Below are 21,988 nucleotides of genomic sequence, written 5' to 3'. Positions count from 1 at the left end.
AGACTCTATTGATCTGAGCCTGATTCTATATCTTACATTTTACTGCACTGCCTGTTTCTCTTTCAGCTCTGTTACCAACTGACTGGCCTGATTCTGGTTGGCTCCATTCATGTCTCCAGAAGGGCTATCCCATTTTTATTAGCAGATAAGCTTCCTACTGTAACAGGGAAGGTCGTTGAATTTCTGGCCATAGTTCTTCAAATCAAAACACATAACTGTAAGGAATAACATATCTCTTATACTTCCTCAAGGTGACTTTTTGTATTATGATCTCTTACTAGTAATTAATTGTTTTAAATGTTTACTTAATTTATACCCAAATTTTAATTTGTTAGACTTAATGTTTTATGTCTAGGTCCCTTTATTTTCATTCCAAATATCTGTTTTATTTTAAATAACTTGGAAATATTTGACTATTATGTACATGGATGATTGTTAATGTTATTATGTCATTAATGTTTGAAATCTGAATCTGAAATTCACATGGAAATTTATTAACTTCTACCCAAAAAAAACTTTTGCTTTCAATAGAATAGGATTTAAAAAAAAAACAGGTTGGGAAAACACAAGGAACAGAACAACCTGGCCAATAATGACACAGCTACTATTAATGGCTGTTGAGATTTCACTTCAATCACTATTCATACATGCTTGTATTTTACCCATTCCATTTGTGTTTATCTTCTGTGGTTGTATGTAACCTGAGCAAACAGAGTTTCTGGCAGAACCTATGCAGGTCACCTGTTGCTATTGAAAACTTCAGTTCAACATTGATCATTACAGTATAAGACCTTATACTAAGACCCTCAACATACTTCTTAGTGGTTAAATTACTTTCGACTGAATAGGACTTTCCTTTGTGGAATTTCTCCAGCAAATACAATATAGGAGAAGCTTTCTAATGAAGTTATTATAATACCCAGACTGTGTTCTGAACACAGTGTGTTTTTACAAAATAATGAAAAGAATGCTGAGTTGTTGGTACTATATTTACTTGCAATAGCACTGGGTAAGCAATAAAAAAGCTCTGAAGTTTGCAGTACAGGCTATAACCCATATATCATAGCAAACATTAAAATCAATATTTACATGGTAAAGCTGGTGTCAGTCTTTATTAATGCACTTCAGCAAATTAAAATATGTTGTACCAAGCATCTGCCAAATGTTAAGTGCAAAGGACAGTGTTCAAGATAACATCCATATTCCTTCTCAAAGAAAGCAAATCTATATTTTGAAAATAGATTCTCTGCATGCAGAAGTCACTTGAGGTACACTAGTCATACTCTAAAAACAGTATACCTTTTAACAACTGCCAGAGAAGTCAACAAAAACATCGCATTGGAAAACATAATGGAGAGAGTTTTAAAATTAAAAAAAAATAAATTAAAAAAATTATATAATACAACCAATCCTTCCAAATACTTCCAATAGTTTCACATTAATTCTCCATAAAGCACAACTACCCTGAGGATAAGCTTCCATGACAGAGGCTTGGTTTGAACTTTTATAAATATTAGAGGCTTAATTCAAACCTAATAGCAAACTAGACAAGCCTGCGGGATTCTCAGATTATCATATTTTAGTTCCCTTTGTCTTCCTATGTGCAATCAAACTATTAGCTATTACCTAGCATGGTATAGTGGTTGGAGTGTCAGACTAGGATGTGGAAGACCCCGGTTGAAACCTCCACTCTGTCATGGTAGCTTGCTAGGTGACCTTGAGCCATTCATTCATTCCCTCTCTCCCCCTGCCCTTCCCCCTACCTACCTTCCTTAACTAGCTCACAGGGCTGTTGTTGTGAAAATAAAATGGAGGAGCAGACAACTATCATGTAATCCTAATGGGGAGAGAAGTAGAGTGGAAATAAAAATGTCTTGGTTCACAACAAAGCAGTTTGCATTATGTCTTCACTGGCAAATTATAGCTTGCAGTCTTCATGCCATCCAAGATTCCAAACTCAGGTTTAATTCTGGTTTAAAAATCTGGTTGCAAAGGTAAGCACAAGCCATTATTTACTGCCTTCGATATAATATGCTTCTTGTATGTAAATATCCTATCCAACCATTATTAAAATAAACCAGCCCACTCATATCAATACTCCCCATATCAATCCTATGAGAAATATTCAGTCCACTGGAATTTCCCCACAGCTCTGATTAAAACAGATAGTTTCTGAAAGAGAACAGAACTAGAAACATTTTAGTGAGAATAGAATGTCCTATTTTCTCTTCTTAACATGAAAATAAAAATACCGACAACCTGGAAGTCAGATGACCCTTCAATGTTCTGTTCTTTCTAATTGCCTTGCAGGGTGGGAGTTCCAGGCTGAATAAATACACTCAAACTTGTTGGCATGAAAAGGCCACAACTTTATTAACTGCAACCCCAGTGAGGGTTGGCATGGCAGGGGATTGGGAGCAGGAGCAGTCAGACGACTGCCTTATTTTCCTGGCAATGACTTGAACCCCTCCCACTTAATTTCCATCTGGGAATGCAGGTTCCCCAGCCATTGCTCTTAACTATCCAGAGAGTGTCCCGCCTTGGATGCCAGAGGAGGCGCAAACCTCTTCTGAACCCGTCCAGGGCCACCTGGCTCTGTGAAATCCCGTGCCAAGCCCAGCTGGGCGTAGCACTCACTCACAATCTGCCACCTCTTTAAAGAGGTCCCATTCCTGGGGAGTAGGCCACGCAGGGTGTACTCCCCCCAAAAAACTGGCTCTGTCCTCTGCCAACTCACAGTTGTGACAAAAGTAACCTCCAAACTGTGAAACAATGTGACCCCAAGCCAACATTCCAAAAAGCCTGACCAAATCACAGGCCAACCCAATTGGAGCCACGAAGAAAAGGGGGGTGGGAGGGGATCCCATTGTGTCCGAGCCAAAGAGGGAGAGCCCCAAAATGAGGCGCTCTCCTGCGCCTGCGCTCCCCTCTTTGACCAATCACAGAATGCCGCACCACTGCAAGCAGCGCAATGCTCTCAGCTTCTCCCCCCCCCCGCATTTCTCCCGCCCGCCCCACCCGCCACGTCAATAGCGGCCTCGGCTTAAACCGAGCCGCTATTCCATTTTAAATGCAAATTCAACACAAGGCTTTGAATAGTAGTCAAAAAGACAATTAGAATATCTGTGTTGAAGGATGCAGTATGATCCTAAACATATTGTCCTGTAGATTCAGTGATTCCTACAGCCAAGGTAGTAAGGGTAGGTTTGTTGGTCTTAGACATAAGTGGATTGACCTTACAAAAACTTCAAAAAATGACTGCAGACAGAGCTGGATCGCAGGCCTTCATTCATAAACTTGCCATATATCAGAAATGACTCGATAGAACCCAACAACAACATCTATCAAGAGCCCCGCCCTAGCACTGGTGCTACAAGCCCTGTAAATCTTTAAACGGGGCTTGGTCAAAACTACTGTTTTTGTAAATGATTTAAATAAAAGTACCATTGAATAACAACCTTATTACTAAATGACCTTCTTAAAATGGAGGTAGTGCCACATATTTATCTCCATTCTATACTGTAAATACCATTTGAAAGTCATGTTGCATTGCAAAAGAGAAATGTCCTACTCACTATTTCATTTTTACCTGTATTTCTTCATATTTCCTTCTTGCCCAAATCTCAAGAGATCATTATCTTAATGCACACAGTTATAAATGACCTAAATTCTTTGGAGTAATTTACCTTTATTTCATTCATCCTAATATACCTCAAGAACAAGAAAGAGGATCAATAGACTATATTCCCATTTGCAAGAAGACTTTAGCAGGATAGCTGCTCAGATTATACATGCTACTTTCAATATACTTGATTTCATGACAAGGTAGACTAATTTGCGTTAGTCTGTTGCAGCAAAAATGTGCCTTATCTTCTGTTCCAATCTGGGTGTCTAAGTCCATAATAGATTTCTAGCTAATTTGACAGTGATTCCTAAGGTGAGCCATCAACCACCATTCTAACTAATACCCCATAGTCAGAAAGTAATGTTGGATGTATGGCTGTGAAAGTTGGACCATAAGGAAGACTGAGCGTCAAAGAATTGAGGCTTTTGAACTCTGGTGCTGGAGAAGACTCTTGTGAGCCCCTTGGACTGCAAGGCAAACAAACCGGTCAGTCCTAGAGGAGATCAGCCCTGCCTGCTCTTTAGAAGGCCAGATCCTGAAGATGAAACTCAAATACTTTGGCCACATCATGAGAAGAAAGGACTCCCTGGAGAAGAGCCTAATGCTGGGAGCGATTAAGGGCAAAAGAAGAAGGGGATGACAGAGAATGAGGTGGCTGGATGGAGTCACTGAAGCAGTTGGTTCAAACTTAAATGGACTTCAGGGAATGGTAGAAGACAGGAAGGCCTGGAGGATCATTGTCCATGGGGTCGTGATGGGTCAGACATGACTACGCACATAACAACAATAACAATGTTGAATGTATGTTGGGCACACTGAATTTTCTGTTGAATGCATAGCCACAGCAGGCCTGGCCATCTTGCCAGGTGAGTGATTCATGCACACAATCTATGAATAACAAGACTACTATCACATGGTTAGTTCTGCAACCAAATCAATTCCATTAAGGCCTAAATATTAATCAGAGTTTGTTTTTCCTCCTCCTGTTGGGAGGGCTAAACCCAGGAGCTAGTACCTCACAAATGGACAATAGAGGTTGCCAGACATAGGGAAGGAGAAGCTGAAGACTGGGCAGATACGTATAGGTTGACTGGTGGATGGGAAGCATAGAAGGAAGTAGCAAAGGAAAGAAGCTATAGGGGCTTTTAGGAAAGTGAAATAAGAAATAATGGGAGAGGGAAAAGTGAGATGCCTCCGCACGTCCTTGCAGATCACTGTCAGGAGTCTGCCAGCTGCGACCCTATCTGATTCTGAAGAAGAGGTAGATCTACAAGACTTGGCAATATCATCCCCTGAGCTTCAGCCACTCCCCACAGGCTCAGAAGCACCAGAGGTGCCTTTGAAATCCAGCCCAGAGCCAGAAGCATAGCCAACTCCAAACACCCAGTATCTCCAGCCTTCAGACACCAACTCAGTTGCTGAGGCTGTGGCAGCAGCTGGTTCCCCCCCCTTGTCTCCTGAACCTAAAAAGCAATGCTTCACTTTGTAGTCAAGACAGTGGAGCACACGGGTAATTGTTCAAAGAAGATCTGGCCTCCCAGAGTCAGCTTTGGATGATTAGCTGCATGTCATGTTGAAAAGTGGTGAGTTCAAAAGTCCATTTGTGCTGGCAACGTTGTTCCTTCTGGAACTGTACCTCCAGATCCTGATCTTGATTACAGACTTCCTTCTTGGTCTTATTGGACTTGATGTATGAGTGGCTGATTTCTGGCTATTGACCTCGACTTCTGTTTTGCAACCACATCTTTGTCAGTCCCCTAAATTATCTAACTGACTGCACATCTCTTCCTGTGCACCTGGAGACTTGACAATCACCTGCTTGGCTTTTCTTAATTTCTTTAAAAGATTTTCTTACACATAACACATATACAAAGCTAGATTGTAGTCTTTGTTGTGCTTCAAACTTCAGGGCTGAAGTAGAAGTCTTTCTTCGACATAGACTATTTATAGCTGCTGAGCCTTGTTTCTGATCATCTTTTCCTAGAGTTCCAGAAGGCTGAGCTATGAACAGAGTTACGGACATAGGTGTCTGAACAAGAATGTTTCAAATCACCACCTGAAGATAAGTGAGTATTGTTGATAACAATCTTGAATCCTTCCAGAGAAGTCTAGAAGTAATGAAATTTCTCCTGGTGTTTCTTGGGATGGTTTGTTGTTCTCAAAACCACACCAACGTTAAATCATTATTATCTCAACTGCTATCAGTGGAAGTCAAAATTAGAGGTTCATAAGCTATTTTGACCTTAAAGTTCTGTGCCAGGGAGTTGAGAAAATGCTGGATTCCACATTCAATGTGTACAGGAAGAGGTCTGGAGCAATCTTTTTACATGTTTCTTTTAGCACTATTTTCCTTATAGTGTATTTCCTGCAATCTGTTTGTAAATTACACAAGCAATTTAGCACCTATCTCTGGAGAACACTCTTAAATATGAAAGGCTGAATGATTATGGAATATTTACTAAAATTCTATCTCTGGTGGAGCCAGAAGTGGGTAAGATTTGGAATGGGGAGGGACCTCAGTGGACTGTAATGCTATGGAGTCCACCATCCAAAGCAGCCATTTTCTCCTGTAACCTGGAGATTAGCTGTAAAACTGGGGTATTCCCAGGTGCCACCTGGGGACTGTCAACCCTATTGCTAAGACAAATGGTAATGCAATATCCAACAAAGTATAGATGAAGTCACAGTGAGTGGCTTAACAGTATGAACTCTAAGTATGAATGGGGCAGGAATAAAATGGTTCACAGTTGTGCACATACACTTCAGTTAGGAGCATGTCTCTTTGTCCTGTCCATATGTAATTTAGCCATCTCTTTATGTGGTGTGAACCATACAAAATATTTGGTGCAATCCTTCTAGTGTCATTTGCTTCAATAAATAAATTCTATCAATTTAAAACAGTTTTGCAACAATCCCTTTATCTACATAACAATTGGCATATTTGCATAAATATTTTAACTGTGGAATATAAACATCAACTGCTAATTGAATAGTCATGATTAATATTTTAATCCTGGAAAGATAATGCATTTTCATTTGCAAATTCCTAAGACACCGCATAAAGATTGGAAACCAGTTTCTAACAATCCCCAAACAGAAAAGTGCACATGAGGGCAATAGGGTGGGGAGTTGATGGACAAAGGATTCAGCATCTTTCCAAAAACATACCCAGTTGACCCACAAGTCCTACATTGGATGTTATGGAACCAGACCTGTATTTAGAGACTCAGCTCTGCCACAACCAGTGTGGTAGCAGCTGAGAACAATTCCATATGTTAATAATATGAATTTTGTATTTTAAGACTAGTGACACACTTAAGTAGTCACAGGATTAGTTAATTCATATCACCCAGCAAAGCCTCTTCTTAATCCTGTAGTGTTTCATTAGGGAATAATACATCATGATAACGTATGCAGTTACCATAGAAATGCTGAATATCTTTAAATAATTGATGCATAGTTAACTATGAACTGGTTTTATAAATGTGCAAATGCATTGTTTTGCAGGTAGATTTCCTAGCTTACATTACTCAAAGATCATAGCCCTTATTGCATTCAGATTGGTATTTTAACCTACTTTTCAGTTTAAAAAAACCAAACAATGAACACATGAGTTAGACATGTGCTCACTTTAAATCAATAAGATTTATCTTTTAAGCAAAGAGTTCAGAATCAAGGTCATTTATCATATTGGCTTTAGACAAGCACAACAATAAATAACAACCTTACTAAACAAACTAGTTTTTCCTGGCATCCTATTTCAAGGGTTTTTTGTTATGCTGAAATACGGAGTTGATGGGGTGTCAATATGAATCCATGAAGGGAGCAGGGATAACATCAATTGGTCAAATAATGACATGATCCATATGCCCAAATGAGCAAGACTCTGACCTATTTAGAGAAGTCATGAAAGCATAATGAAGAAGATGCTAGGGAAATAAGAAGCTCTCCATCATATTTGAAATGGAACATTAATATCTCTACAGGTGGTGAAATGTGCAAGCATCCAATATGAAAACTATTATTGGTGTTTTTGGCAGGAGGCCTCATTGCCACCTACTGAGAGAATAGGTTTCCTGAACACATTCAAAGACAGCTGTCATTTTTGGTGATGGAGAGGACTACCTTCCCCCACCCCAAATAAAATGGAACAAGAGTGCATAAAAATTGTGTGCATTTACTAATTATGTAAAAAGCTGAACTGCAGTGAGTGAACTAGTTATTAATGTGGGGATCCTAAAAAGCTACCCAATATTTGGGCCATCCCACCCTAGCTCCAAGCCCAGAACTCTACATAGCTTGCCTATACATCAAAACTATACAAAGAGATGCTTCCTATCAAGGATATTCCCCTTTTGCTCCACAGGTGTTAACCAGCCGTACTGAAAGAGTCCCCTCTCCAGGTACTTGGACTGGGCAACTCAATGTGCCCAGTTTGGTTACTTCTCCCTTTCCTGAAATAACAACAGGCTACTTGCAAATCTAATGACTAGGCCCATAATCCTATACTAAACCAACCACCTTAGTTAGCGTCTTACCAATCTACTCTGACCAAATGTATTTAATGCTCCTCATCATTGTATATTGTGAAGTACTCAGGAAAAGGACAGTCTTTGCCACAAGAGGTCAGGAAAGTGGCAGAATGTTGGCTTTAAATAGCCAGATGCAAATGCCCTCCCCCCCCCCCCCTCCACCGGTTAGGTAGACAGATGCCTTTCCTTTTCAAAGTGGGAGCATCAAAATGGTTTCTAGCCAATGTAGGAACTAATATTTATTTATTTGCTAAATTTATATCCAACTTTTCTGAAACTATTCTGCCAAAGTGTGAACGTGCTTTGAAATACTGATATTTTATATAGAATTTACCTGAAAAAGAAAACAATCTTTCCTGTTTTTTATTCATCATCATTCAGAGATGACACTGCCCTCATTTCATGCATATATGAGGACTTGGTGTTCCTGGAAACCATTGTTCTTTCTTGTACTCCCTCTGGATTGAGCTAAAGTGATGGTGCACAGGGGACAAAAGGGAAAAGGGCAAAAGGTTAAGAGAAAGTACCCCATAATAAGACATTAAAGCCATTACACTAGCTTTAAACTGTTATTGTTATAAAATTCATATTCAGGAACGAGAAAGAAAGAAAGGCAAAAAGTGCAGCAACTATAAATTAATTCAATATTCCTAATGTTATTGCTAATTATAACACCTTAATTAGTATTTTAGAAGCTCTCTTGAGTCCACAGAATTCATTATTATGGCTGACCTTTGCTTCTGTCTTTTGTAATAAAAAAACTGTTGTTTTCCCTGGTACATATGGAATTCTTAAATGTATTAATGAATGACTCACACTGACATGGTTATATAATGGTGAGAGTTTGGAATTACAATGAAGCATGGTTCTGAATCCAGTTCATCCATGATTTTTTTCTGGATGGCCAGTCACTGCTGCCCACCTCAAAGGTTATTTGTGAAAATGAAATAGAAAAAGAATCATTTACATGGCCTAAGCTAAGTTGGTACTGTCCATTGGGTTGTCATGGCAAAGATACTGGAGTGGTTTGCCATTTCCTTCTCCAGTGGATCACCTTTTGTCAGAGCTCTCTGCTATGACCTATCCATGTTGGATGGCCTTGCATGGCTCATAGCTTCACTGAGCTACGCAAATCCCTTTGCCATGACAAGGCAGCGATCCTTGAAGGGGAAAACTCAACAGTGGCCACAGGATTGGAAAAGGTCAGTTTACATTCCTATCCCAAAGAAGGGCAATGCCAAAGAATGTTCAAACTACCGCACCATTGCACTCATTTCTCATGCTAGCAAAGTTATGCTCAAAATCCTACACGCTAGGCTCCAGCAATATGTGGACCGAGAACTTCCAGAAGTACAGGCAGGATTTCGAAGAGGCAGAGGAACTAGAGATCAAATTGCCAACATATGCTGGATCATGGAGAAAGCTAGGGAGTTCCAGAAAAAACATCTACTTCTGCTTCATTAACTATGCTACAGCCTTTGATTGTGTGGAACACAACAAATTGTGGCACGTTCTTAAAGAGATGGGAATACCAGAGCATCTTATCTGTCTCTTGAGAAACTTATATGCAGGTCAAGAAGCAACAGTGAGAACTGAACATGGAATTACTGATTGGTTCAAAATCGAGAAAGGTGTTCAGCAAGGCTGTATACTGTCACCTTGCCTATTTAACTTGTATGTGGAGAGAAAGGTGGGGTTAGATGAGTCACAAATTGGGACCAAGATTGCAGGGAGAAATATCAACAACCTCAGGTATGCAGATGATACCACTCTAATGGCAGACAGCCAAGAGGAACTAAAGAGCCTTTTGATGCGGGTGAAGGAGGAGAGTGCAAAAGTTGGCTTGAAACTCAACATCAAGAAAAGGAAGATCATGGCATCCGGCCCTCTCAATTCCTGGCAAATAGATGGGGAAGAAATGTAGTGACAGATTTTATTTTCCTGAGCTCCAAGATCACTGCAGATGAGGACTGCAGCAAAGAAATTAGAAGACGCTTGCTCCTGGGGAGGAAAGCTATGGCAAATCTAGACAGCATCCTAAAAAGCAGAGACATCACCCTGCCAACAAAAGTGTGTTTAGTCCAGGCTATGGTCTTCCCAGTTGCAATGTATGGCTGTGAAAGTTGAACCATAAGGAAGGTCGAGTGTCAAAGAATTGAGGCTTTTGAACTCTGGTGCTGGAGAAGACTCTTGCGAGTCCCTTGGACTGCAAGGCGAAGAAACCGGTCAGTCCTAGAGGAGATCAGCCCTGATTCTCCTTAGAAGGCCAGATCCTGAAGATGAAACTCAAATACTTGGGCCACCTCATGAGAAGAAACTCAAATACTTGGGCCACCTGGAGAAGAGCCTAATGCTGGGAGCGATTGAGGGCAAAAGAAGAAGGGGACGACAGGGAATGAGGTGGCTGGATGGAGTCACTGAAGCAGTTGGTGCAAATTTAAATGGACTCCGGGGAAGGGTAGAGGACAGGAAAGGCCTGGAGGATCATTGTCCATGGGGACACGATGGGTCGGACACGACTTTGCACCTAACAACAACAACAAAGCTAATTTGAAGAATCAGTAAACCTTATAAAACCCAAACTGATGAATCAGAATCATAGAGTTGGAAGGGACATTTTGGGTCCTCTAGTCCAACCCCCTGCACTATGCAGGACACTCACAACCCTATTGCTCATCCACTATAACCTGCCACCCCCTTCAACCTTCACAGAATCAGCCTCTCTGTCAGATGGCTATCCAGCCTCTGCTTAAAAATGTCGAAAGATGGAGAACCTGCCACCTCCCGAGGAAGCCTGTTCCATTGAGAAACAACTCTGTCAGGAACTTCTTCTGAATGTTTAAGCCGAATTTCTTTTGAATTAATTTCATTCCATTGGTTCTGGGCTGTCCCACTGGGGCAAGAGATAACAACTCTGCTGCATCCTCTACATGGCAGCCTTTTAAAGACTTGAAGATGGTTAGCAGATCCCGTCTCAGTTGTCTCCTCTCCAGGCTAAACAAGCTCCCCCAACCTTTCCTCATATGTCTTGGTCTCCAAACTTCTCATCATCTTTGTTGCATTTTGTCAACTTCGCTCTTCAACTGTGGTGCCCAAAACTGAACTTTAGCCCCAATCAGGAGGCAGCCTTCAGCCAGGAAGGGCTCTCCATCTCCAACTTCCTTCCCAATTTCAGAAGGTTGCTGGCTGGAAGAGGAGCCGGGCTCAGAGCATGTCCAGCTGCCAGTAAGTTGCCATGCTCTCTTCCAACTCAGAGAACATGGGGGGGGGGAGCTGGGGCAGCCTCTGCATACTTTATGGAGGTTGGGAGGCTGCAGTAGCCCCAGAGACAGCCTCCTTTTGGCCCCCTGGGACCCAGGGTGTCCAGGAAAAGCCTCTGCCATGGGAATATTTACTTATGAGTAAATCATGTGGGGTTTGCAATTGCCATCTGAAAAGGGATGAATGCTTTGTTGGAAGCTATCCCAAGCTATTGCATCAGCGAAAATAATGCTGATGTGGGTGGGACTGGGAAGATATATACTTCTCCTTTCCATATGGATACCACTTTCCAAGATCATCACAATAAAGCTAAATTGAGATCAATGACATGGAAGATGGGGAATGTGTAGACAGGGCACAGAAGCACCGTGAGGCCATGGGGACATGTGGAGGTGGTGAGACAATTTTTTCCCAGGGCGCCTTTCCAGTAAAATAGTTGGTTTATACACCCTGCTTTTCACTGCCCAAAGGAGTCCCAGATTGGCTTATAATCACCTTCCTTTCTTCTCTTCACAACAGACAACCTGTGAGGTATGTGAGACTGAGAGTGCTCTGAGAGAAAATGCTCTGTGAGAACAGTTTATAATAGGACTGTGAGTAGCACAAGGTCACCCAGCATGTGGATGAGCAGGGAATCAAATCCAGCTCAACACATTAGAAGCTGCTGCTCTTAACCACTAGCTATACAAATTGTCATTGCCTGAAAAATATGTAGCTAGACAACAGGCAAAAGAAGCTGTTACAGGATGGTATAAGTCTTTTCTGACTTGCAGGAAGTTGGAGGTGAACAGGTCACCCATTGTTAAGCCCTTCCTGGCTGACTCCTGATTGGTGTTAAACCTTCAGGGATGGGCCATTCCTAGGTGTAAACTGCACGGAGCTTTTATTCCAACCCCAGGTCGATTCAGTCCCTGCCGTCTACACAGAATGAGATTTCCATTTTGATTTGGGGCGATTTAAATTTTCCTTCTGCAGCAAGAAGGATTGATCCAGAGTGACCCTACCTTTATTATGCGATATGTTAGAGTGCTTCTAATGCTCAATATATTTTAAATTTTCATTGTTTTGAATCTGGGCTCTCTTCCGTGGTAGAGAACCCATGATTGGCCACAGGTAGTCATGTGACAAACTTGCCTTAAAGGAGAAGCCCCTAATTTCTCTCAATTTATGTCGGCCTTGGATTTTTTTCTGCCTTCTTCAATCCTCCCCCCCCCCCTTCAAGAAAAGAAATGATTTTTCCTCCCTCCTCTGACTTCTTGGATCCTCTCCGCCACTTCAAGAAAACAAAAAAGAGTCTCCATTTGCTTCCCCCCCCTCTTCTGAGCCTCCCGAACCACATGCAGAACACTTTCCTGTTTCATTGGGGAGGGGGGGAGAGGAAGACTCAAGTTCAAATCGATCTGAATTCAACAGGATTGACAATGGAATAAACAAAGTCAGTGCAGATTCTGCCCTAGATACAGGCCATCACTTACATATGAGTAGACAGTCCCAAGGCAGAGGCATTTCCTTGGCACCCTAGATCTCAGAGGGATGGCAAGGAGCTGTTTCTGGGCCTTCAGCAGCCCTCTACCTCCAGAAGGCTCACGGAGCTCTCCCACCCATGTCCTCTGAGTTGAAAGAGACCAGGAGGAAAGGGCAACTTATTGGCAGCAAGGTATGTTCTGAGGCTGGCTCCTCTTCCACCCAGCAAACTTCTGAAACCGGTAGGAAATTGGAGGTGGAGAGGTGATTCCTTATTAAGCCCTTCCTGGCTGAGGGCTGCCTCCTGACTGGGTCTAAACTACCTCGGTGGGCCATTCCTGGATAAGGGCCAATCAGGTATTTAGCAACTCATCAGTTTGGGTTTTATAAAATTTACTGATTAAAAAACTCTTTTCCAACTGTTCTCTGGTGTAAACAAGCATTCTCCGAGGCTTCTCCATATCAGCAGAAACAATGTTTTCCCCTTAATTTTAAAGAAAAATAATGTACTGATGACTCAGCATTTGTATATTTTTTTCAGAGCTCTTTATTTATTATCACAGTGATTGGTACAAGATTTCTGTAATTACTATGCACATGTTATAGATAACAAAGCTTGAGTCCAGTGGCATCTTTAAGACCAACTAAGTTGCAAGAAAGCTTGTACCGTGAATAAATCTTCATTGGTCTTATAAGCACCACTGGACTCAAACTTTGTTCTGCTGCTTCAGACCAAATAGGCCACCCACTGAATCTATATTACAGATAAGGGAGTGTAGGAGAGTGGCTTGGCCAAGGCCACCTAGGGAGCTAATGGTTGAAATAAGTTTGTAGCCACTCCAGTTCACAGTTAATTCTCTTCCTCCCAATGCAACACCAGCCCCTGGTGAGGACCAAATATATCCTTTGCTTTCTCAGAGACACAGGATACTGAAAGCAGCTGAAGTAAGAAAAGTGGAAGGAGTCTGGGAAATCAGTTGAGAAATCAGTTGGAGATCCCACTTCTCGGGTTTCTTGAAGCCTGAAGAATGTTTCAGGGCTTTCTCATTGTTGAAAATTTTAGAAAGGCTGACATCACTATCACTAAACCTTATAAAGTTGAAGTTGCATGCAGCCATCTCACTTCCTACCTGATTTGGTCCTGGGTGTCTGCTGCCGATACAGAGATACCACTTTGCAGGTGAGGGCTAATCAGTTCAAATTGCACTCTGCCAGTCAGGGCCAGGCAGTGTAAATTGCACTCTGTCAATGAGGAACAATCAGTTCAAATTGCAATCTGCCAGTGATGGCCAATCAGTTCAAATTGCATGCAGATGACACAATCCCTACCTGATTAGCCCTCCCTGGGAGAATGCAACCAATAGGAAGAGAACACTCTGCCAATGAGGGTCAATAGTGGGGCTTATCTGGGTGGGAAGGAGGCAGCCCATCCCCTATGGTCTTCCAAGTGATGTGGAGGAAGGGGCAGGTAGGAGGCATCCCCCCTGCAGCCTTCTTTGCCTGGCCAGCCTTTGGGAAGGGGAGGAAGGCAGCAAACCCCCCCCAGCCTTTCTGACCCAGCCTTTGGAAGATTTGGGGGGTGGGGGGCAGCTGACCACTCCATGGCCTGCCCAGCTGGTTTTTGGAAGATGTGGAATTGGATGGGAAGTTGGGGACAGTGGTGACCTACATAGGCACTATTGTATGGGTAGGAGGGCTGGTGCCCCTTCAAATCAGCTATCTTCTTCAGGAGAATTGATGCCTTTCTTCCCTCCCTCTCTTTCTTTGTCTCTTTCTCTTTTTTATCCAGTGTTTCTCTCATCTTCCTGAAAGTTTCCAGGCCCTCACCTGGAATTTGGCAACCTAGCTGGCTGCAGGAAGCTTGCTGTGACAAAATTTTGAACTTTCTGTTTCAGTGTAATGGTAAAGAAAATGGTAATTTGGAAAATGTTCCCTCCTGTCCTATGCTTGGAAACCGGCTAATATATTGTTAAAAGAAAATTAACTCTTTGAATGTAGCTTGTTTTGGAAATACACAGCACTTTTGATAAGGAAGTATATTCACAATGCAGAACAGTCTTTTAGCTGTGGACTCTAAGTTATGATGTCTATATTTTATCAGAAGTATTCCCACACTCTTCTTTACAGCTGGGTAGGAATGATATGTTCTGATCTTTATCAGAGATCCCCATGGAGGACCTGCAATCATGATCTATAAGTATAAATTGCTGCATATCTATATCACAGAGCTCCACTGATCTGAGCTACTAAGGAAGAAGGGGATAATCCAGATTTTGTATGCTGAAGACAGTCATGTAGTGGAAGCAGCAGCCATACTTGCTAGAATGAAGAGAAGCCAGGCCTTTCAGTGGTGCTCCAACTTAAGGGAGCTATTCATACTCTGCTTTTCCCTGCACACGTTTCCATTAAATGCAATACATTGCTTAGAGACATGTTCCAAAACTAAAATAAAAATAAGGGTGCCAGCACTGAAAGGAAATCTACCAGGTATGTGATTAAAACTTGGAGTAGTGATTAGGAGCATCAGTTTCTAATCTGGCGAGCCGGGTTTGATTCCCTGCTCCCCCACATGCTGGGTGACCTTGGGCTCGCCACAGCACTGATAAAGCTGTTCTGACCGAGCAGTAATATCAGGGCTCTCTCAGCCTCACCTACCTGACAGTGTGTCTGTTGTGGGGAGAGGAAAGGAAAGGCAGTTGTAAGCTGCTTTGTGACTCAGTAGAGAAAAGTGGCATATAAGAACCAACTCTTCTGCTTCTTCTTTTAATTTCCATGACTTTCTCTGTCACTCCAAACTATGAATCTGTTAGTGCGCTATCACAAAGCTCAGATAACCATGTCAGTTTGCTGGCTAGATCAATGAGGAGAAGTACCTCTGACATGAGGTAGCCGAGGCGGTAGCCACGGTGGTGGGTGGTGCAACGGCCACGCTGCCAGTTGGCCCGCCATGGCTGTTGGTGGGCAGGCCAATCGGCGGCGAAGGCATGTTACCACGGGAGTGCCCTCCTTGTCAGCCACGCAGTGTCTGGCCATGAGGCTGTCTGAGTGCCTCATTGCCAACTTCTGGAGGTGGCCACTCCAGGGGCTGGCCCAATCTGGGGGTGCCCAACTTGGTCTGTGCAAGCGCGTTCCGCCCAGGATGGCTTTTTTGAAATATTAGAACCACAAATGGTTAGAATAGTTATTGGAAGATTTTTCTAATCTTTTAATAGCAATATCTATTACCTGGCTCCTATTATTTCTAATTAACCCTGTAGAACATTGTTTCTGTTAAGCAGCAGTTTTCTTTATTAGCACTAATCTGTCTTCTTCCATTTTCTCTGTGTTGCACATGCCGGGTCTGTACAAATGGCATTATAATACCAAGTTAGTATGGCCTTTGCAGTTCATTAAGGCAAGATTTCTTTTAATGTATTGTTTAGAAAATTTGAGAGTAGCCAAAAAGCAATTAGGACAGATCAAGAAAGCACTGAGTGCTTGTGAGGCATGAACTAAAAGTTTTTGTCTGTGGCACTTGGGAGGGGGGAATCACTAATTTAAAAAATTAGAACGTCATTCCTGGAGTTTTCTAATACCTGTTCTGAATAATAAAACCATGTAGAAAATGCATCTAAGCCTGAAACAGCCAAGCTTAGGCTGTTTTTCTGAGATGTTAAACCTATTGCTACTGAGAAATAAATTCACTTTGCTCAAGAAAATTTTATCTTTCAAAATGCTTTTGTGAGGCCAAAAGGAATGTGTGAGGGAGAGTATGTGGGTATATGTGTGTGTAGAAATATACAAAGGAGATTGGCAGAGTTCCTCCCTCTGGTTTTGGTTGTGGATTTATGCAACATTATGAACTCTGCTGATACCAAGTCACAACAAATGGCTTCAAAAAAGCTCATACGGTAAACTTTACAAGGAATGTTAACTGCTTTCTCCTAGGGATAAGTTTCTATTGAATAATAGTTGTTCCAATATTAAAACACTGTTAGGGAAAAAATTAAATTCAAGATTTTATTTCCATTTAACATTCTTATCTGTGCTCAAAAACCATAGGTCTAAGGCAGTGATAACGCTTTGACATCACCAGGATTTAGCCACATTTGTTAAAAAGCACTGCACTGAATGTGCTCTGCTTTCTGCACACCTTCTTTGAGCAGAATATATGGAATCACCTAAGTTTAACAGGGCAGTTTCAAGTTCTGTCCTTCAAGAGGCTTAGCCAGTGGACGGGCAGGATAACATTCAGGGCCCGACGTGATTCCACAAATGGCATTAAAACTTTGTTACAGCTTTATTTTCAGAACCACCTGCCACTGAAGGGTTGGCCTGGCACAAGGGATAAACCTGATCCTCAGCCGTCCGGCTGCTCAAACCCGGTTCCCTGGGGCACCCTGGGCCCTGCAACATTCCCAGCCGGGAGAGGGAGTCCCTTGCCTCATGTGAATCCTTTCTTCCAGCAAGCAGCCTGAGGGAGAGGAAGCCAATGGGCGCTCACCTCATTTGGCTATCCCCCCAGACTCATGGCGGACAAGCCCACGGCTTCCCAGCTGGGTCAGCTTCACTTGTTCTTTGCAAGCCTCTTTAATGAGGCCCCCAGGCTCCTGCCAACAGGCTCTCCCTTGTGCCCTAAACCGCCACTGTGACATTAGACCATAACTTTGCAAACACCTAACTTCAAAAAACTTTATAACCACATACATAATAACCAAACATGTTTTAGATACAGAGTGGGTGGGAGGGCCGCTGTTAATGTGGCCATTAGGACAGAGGGGCAGGCTGCTAGCATGTGGCCTGGCCCACCTCCCTGCCACTGATGCCAATGCACACTGGTGTACTTACACCATGCCAGGACTCATTGTGTCTCCTCCAGCCCCACTCTCTGTGGCGTCAACTGGTGTATCCGGTGAGTCCTGGCCAGGCGTTACTTTCAGTGAGGCATTGGCATATTTTAAAAGGAGGAGGTTCTTACATGAATGACTTGTAAGAAAATTATTTGATTTGATTATGTATTACTGCAAATAAATAATTAGTAAGTTATCTGTTTGGCCTATGTGCTGTCTGGTTGACTCCACTCAGGCTTGAAATGAATGAACTGTCGATGCAGTAAAAGAAAAACGATCTAAGGCAACAAAACAGTATATGGTTTGAATACCAGATGGAAGACAGGTTTACAAAAGTAGAAGGCATTGAATTGCAGTGCTTTAATTCTGGTCTCTTTACCAGAATGCCCTGCTGATCATTTCTTTTTTTGCCCATTCTATGAAATTATAGCAGCATGGGGGGTGGCTCCTGTTACCCTCATCCAGGCAGTTCATAATGTGAGAGCCTTCACAAAGAATGTATTGCTGATCTTACTTGTTTGCGCCATGGCACCTTCAGGTCAATTAAGGATAGGGGCCATTTTCTGCTATAAAAATATAAATTACTCATGAATGACTAAACTGATTAATTTCCCCCTAAAAACCATCAGGTTCTTCTCTTTCTTAATTGTTGGGATACTATGTTGGGATACTTGCTTTAGGATGCTTTGGACTGATCCTGCATTGAGCAGGGGGTTGGACTAGATGGCCTGTATGGCCCCTTCCAACTTTATGATTCTATGATTCTATGTTGCTAGGTAGCAGTCAGTGCCCTTAAGAATGTTCCGGTCAATCTATACATTTACCTGAACTCAGGACATGATCTGTACCATCAACAGTTTTGGAAGGCCTGCTAAACAGAGCGGTCCCACCTATGGCTGATGCTACGAAAGCCAAGCCATGGAGGTGGTGCCCAAGGAGGGAGCCCCACAGCAGCCAGCCTGTGTTTCCATGTGTGTGGCCTCACAAGACAGGCAGTGGCACAACAAGCATTGCTCAGCTCCAGGCTGCACCAGCCATCATCCCCCTTTACATGGAATGTGTTCCATATAAGGGGTGAGAATCCTTATTGGAATTTTTTTTTTACTCTGCTATCAATTATTATATAGTATAGAAACACTTTCAAATTTCTAATGTGAGCTCTATCTCTTGTTTTTCTGGCTGAGGGAGATACAGCCAGGATGCTGTGGGGAAAGTGTATTGGCAGTAGGGTTGCCAGCACTGGGAGGGTTGGGAAGCTGAGACAATCTTCTCAACATTACTCCACCGATGATATCGTTCCATGAAAAAACTCAAAGTGATATTATTACATTGAGGGGACCAACTACTTCAGGGGTAGTCAACCTGTGGTCCTCCAGATGTTCATGGACTACAATTCCCATGAGCCCCTGCCAGCAAACACTGTTGACTACCCCTGGGATGAACATTAAAATTCCATGGCTAGCTTACATTGTCACACTTCTGTTTTTTCACCATTAGTGTGGTGCGGAGGAGCCCTCTTAATTTTTTCCCTGCCAGCCTCTTAAGCAGTGGTGGGGAGCAGAAGCCCCAGCCCACTGTTTGCTGTCTGGAGGTCAACCTAGTTGGCAGTCATGCCAGATCATGGAACTGCCTCTGGTAATGTAATCATGTCACATTGTAGCCTGCCCTAATTAGGATCAGACACTAGTTGAAAAGTGGATTTCTTTTGTTCCTGCCGTAGTCTTTCAATTTCCTGCTTCTTAAGTGAATCACATCTTTACAAGTTTTTTACCAAAATTATTCTCAAACTGCTGCCCTACTTGATGTTGCCTTATTTTCTAGACCTGTGCTAACAACATAATTTCAGTGTTCAGTTCTGCAAGATCAGTCTGACTCAGAGAAAAGTTGTTACTTTTCCTAGGAGATTTCCAAGTGGTTATCCAGTAATTGTAAAATCTGTCCTGTCAGAAAGTGATTTGGCTCTTCTCTATATGGCGTCTCCTATTCAGTACTGGCACTGCTCCTTTGTGTGCTTCTTCATTTCTGACAGGATATATCTTTGGTACTGATATTGCCATACAGGTATTTGAGTTCATGGAATGACAGCACCGAAGGACAGCACAGCTCCTTGTTTGAGAGTGGCTTTCCTGTAGAAAAGTGCAAACTGCTCACATCAATGAAGTCCTTCATTGTAGGGAGGTCCTTTTAGCTATGGCCAATCTTATTTATTCCTTTGTGGTAATTTTATCTTCTGAATCAAAGTTGTTCCTTCTGCCAATGAACAAAGAGGCATTACCCAGTCTTTATTTCCAGCAAGAAAAAAAACTGTCCAACATTTTGATATAAAAAAACTATGCAAGTCAGGAGACTGTCCAGCCCCTGAAGGGGAAAACAGGCCATTTGAAGGGTAGCTCTGTATGGCAGTATGACAGAGTGGTTTAGGTCTACCTCTGGAAGAGAACAGTTGTTAGGCCTGTCTGTGGTAAGGAGCAGACCTGGTGCCATTTAGTCTGACTCTTGGGAAAGTGCAGGCTGGTATGGGTGGTATCCTGTGTGTGAGAGAGAATATACCCTGTTTGTACCTGAAAGCATCAAAGAAAATTCAAACCACTTCCTCATCCATAACTAGCTTCAAGTTATGTTCCTCAATCAAGTTTTTGCTTTGTTGTGTTGGAGATCTGTTCTTTGAAACTAACCCATAAATAAATACATTTTTCTTGCTGTTTATATTACAAACTCTGCCTCAGTGATCTCCATATTCTTCTTATGTACCACAAAATTTGCTTTGGGTGTAGTGATCCCATTCCTATGCACTTGCTACCTTAAGAACACCTGGTAACTGAGGGGAAACTTTACAGTTTAACAGAAGCCTTGTCCCCCAAAATCATAGGAGGGTGTGTGAATCCCCTCAGTTGCTAGGAGAAAAGGCTGGTCACAAGATACCTCATCCAGAAATGTAAAATGATTTCTCTCTTCCATGGGGAAAGCTTTGGGAAGTTAATTAGTTTTTCCTGCAGGGTCAGGAAGACAAAAGATAGTTGGGACTTGCATGAAATAAGCAAAAATGGTTAGACAATAAATCCCCTACCTCTCCACATTTGGAGTGGAGATCAGATTAGGAGGACTATGATGTTGATTGATTAGCCCATTCAATTAATCAATCAAAAACATGTGATTAATCATATTTCATTTACTTTAAAATGGACGAAGGAGACTGATTTTAGGCCCATTTTCATTTGACAAATTATTTTCAGCAAAGCAGATGTTATATTCCTTTCTTTCCTTCACAACATCATTTTTGTCTCGCTCTTGAGGTAAAGAAAAACATGCTTACAGTATTGTACATTTTGCTGTGAACTTAACCTATATGGGGAATGCATCAAGCCAGCCCAAATCCTACAGCAGGTGTTATCTGCTGAACAGTTAAGCTTAGGCCAACAGAGGGATCAAGTAAGAGTTAAGAAACGTTCATTATTTCCCCTTATCTGTTGGGTTTCACATTCTGGAAATGCTGTATGTCTAAATCCTGCTTTGGGAGCCTTTCTATTTGGTGGAATTAAATTATTGTCAACAGTTCCATTTTTGTAGTCACTTTGCAGCCATGTTTCTGTGCACAGCCCTTTGTGGACTCGTCCTAGTTTGACTAGATTGCTCTTGGAAGCTATCAGAGAGTTGTAAAATCACCAGCCTTCGCTTTATCTTTCCTGTGGGCTTTGACCAACATGACAGTTGCTTCAGCTTTCCAGCTGCAGCTGTAGATTTTCCCTTTCAGCTTTGCAAGCTACTCGACTGTAGGAATTGCAGAAGTCTGTCTGTTTTGACCTGTAAATCCTTTCTAATTTCTTGCTGTCTTTGTGCTCCAGAAAGGATGTAACATTGCTACATCCTGCGATTAGACCCGGGGCCCTAGAGATTGGCTGACTCCAGAGCACAAATGCCAAAGCCAAGAAAACATTGATTTCAAGCATACAACTCCTAAGTCTAATCAAATTTCAGCAATATCAGCCTGTGACCTTTTCCCATACAAGTGAATTTATGCACAGCTTAATCCCTGGCTCCCATATCACTTGGTGTATGCCTGGGCTGCCTTTAGAATAATTATGAAAGAATTTTGGTCTGAATTAGATTTCATCTCTGTGAGAAGAATGCAGTTTTGTATTTTCCAGAACAAACACAAATATAAAGATGGGAAGTGGTTTGCCTTATTATAGAATGCTTTAAATACTGCTACAAAATAGATTTCTGTTAAAAGTGCTAGGGCAGGCCTCAGAACCTGTTTTATTTAACAGCCATAAAAT

The 21,988-nt window shown here is 42.2% G+C and overlaps 1 long non-coding RNA gene across 1 annotated transcript in view; it reads left to right on the top strand.

The window, feature by feature from the left end:
* The window catches only part of LOC143844239 (uncharacterized), a 134,689-nt gene extending 129,044 nt beyond the window's left edge, over positions 1–5,645 (top strand). The window contains exon 4 of the long non-coding RNA XR_013233883.1: positions 5,610–5,645. This is a non-coding gene — a long non-coding RNA (uncharacterized LOC143844239). The remainder of the gene's footprint in view (positions 1–5,609) is intronic.
* Positions 5,646–21,988: the final 16,343 nt, after the last annotated feature.

This window comes from Paroedura picta, chromosome 9 (genome assembly GCF_049243985.1).
Source record: "Paroedura picta isolate Pp20150507F chromosome 9, Ppicta_v3.0, whole genome shotgun sequence".
NCBI classification, from domain to species: domain Eukaryota; kingdom Metazoa; phylum Chordata; class Lepidosauria; order Squamata; family Gekkonidae; genus Paroedura; species Paroedura picta.
Note: the sequence above shows the minus strand (reverse complement) of the source record. Positions and strands in the feature narration are given on the sequence as shown.